We start from the raw sequence: 1,776 nt of genomic DNA, 5'->3' as shown, positions 1-1,776 counted from the left end.
GTTTGGGCCTACAACAAGATCCCCTAAACCTCCTTAGTGTGACATCCAAAAGCGACACCAGTAGTCCTTTATTTATTTATAAGGTAAGTAATAAACAAAAATTTTAGAGTACAAGCCATATTCAATGGATAAAGCTTTATGTTAAGTAATAGGTCACCAAGGCACTACTTAAAAGAAATGGTTAATAAATACACAAGATGTTCTATCTCACTAGTAATCAGATTTGTAACAAAACTTCTCTTAGTATACAGAAGATGCTAATACACTTGATTTGAATAGCACATGGGTTGGGGAACTGACCCTCTGCACAGTCAACAATTCACATATAATTTCTGACTCCCCAAAAACTTAACTACAAATAGCCTATTGTTAACTAGAAGCCTTAACAATAACATAAACAGCCAACTAATATTTATTTTGTATGTTATATGTATTATATACTGTATTCTTACAATAAAGTAAGCTAGAGACAAGGAAATGTTATTAAGAAGATCATAAGGAAGAGAAAATATATTTACTATTCATTAAGTGGAAGTGGATCATCACAAAGGTCTTCATCCTCATCATCCTCACATCAAGTAGGCTGAGGAGGAGAAGAAAAAGGAGGGGTTGGTCTTGCTGTCTCAGGGGTGGCCGAGGTGGCAGAGGCGGAGGAGATGGAAGGGGAGGCAGGAGAGGCAGGCATAGTGTAAATTTATTGAAAAAAATCTACATATAAGTGGACCCACACAGTTCAAGCCCATGTTGTTCAAGGGTCAACTGTACACATCAGACAACAAAGGCACGCATCCTGAATGAGTGATATGCTATTCACCTATAACATACAACCGGTGCCACTTGTCTTCACATTGGCACAACTAAGGTTGATTGAACCTAGGATTAGCTTCCTAGAATACACAGTGACATGTAATGTTTAAAACCCCCAAAATCTATGAAGTATATGTTCATTTCAGGCAACACTTCTGAGAAGAGAAGGTTTTTAACCTAAAAATGTCTGAAGCAGTGAAAAGATAACCTAATATCTAGCTCCTGTATTGACTGAGCAAGTTCAGCCAAAGTACATTGTTTGAGTATTTTCTTTCCAACACGTTTCACCCTCAGGCCAGCAAGGTTATACTTTCTCTTCTCAACCCAAGTCTTCCTCCTTCCTGGAAAATTTCCAAGCAGAACGCTGGTTCCAGGTCGTAACAACGTGACTGGCCGCACTGGAACACCACGGGGGTGAGTCACTCCTGTGGATTTGCCTGAGCAGGTGCTCAACAAGTCTTTGCTCCTCCGCCCACTCATCCCTCAACCCCGCGGCCTTCACCAGTGTCCACAACGGCCTTTTCTTTTAGTTCCTCTTGCCTTCCATCCTCTTACTTTACACACAATATTATAATTATAAAAGTAACATACAAGAAAAAAAAACAAATGTACAAAGTTAAAAGTGGAAGTCCCCTCCCTTTCACCCTCACCCTAAGAGTTCCCAGGTAAATAGCATCCTTCAAGTGACATAGATTTCCACTCTCCCTCCCTGCAGTGTAGAGCTCATACTGTACATAGTGTTCTGACTTCCTCTTATCACTCAAGAATGTATCATGAACACTCTTCCATGTCAACACATCCATGTCCCCCATTTTTAGACAGTTATTTATTATTCTACAGTGTAGACGTGCCCAATTTATTTAACCATTCCTCTATTCGTAAGTGTAGATGTGTGGTCCAAATTTTTTTGGCTCTTACAAAAAACACTACAATAGACATATATGTCTATCGACATATAAATATAATAAA

Source organism: Propithecus coquereli, unplaced genomic scaffold (assembly GCF_000956105.1).
Source record: "Propithecus coquereli isolate 6110/MARCELLA unplaced genomic scaffold, Pcoq_1.0 Scaffold113, whole genome shotgun sequence".
In the NCBI taxonomy this organism is placed as follows: Eukaryota; Metazoa; Chordata; class Mammalia; order Primates; family Indriidae; genus Propithecus; species Propithecus coquereli.
Note: the sequence above shows the minus strand (reverse complement) of the source record.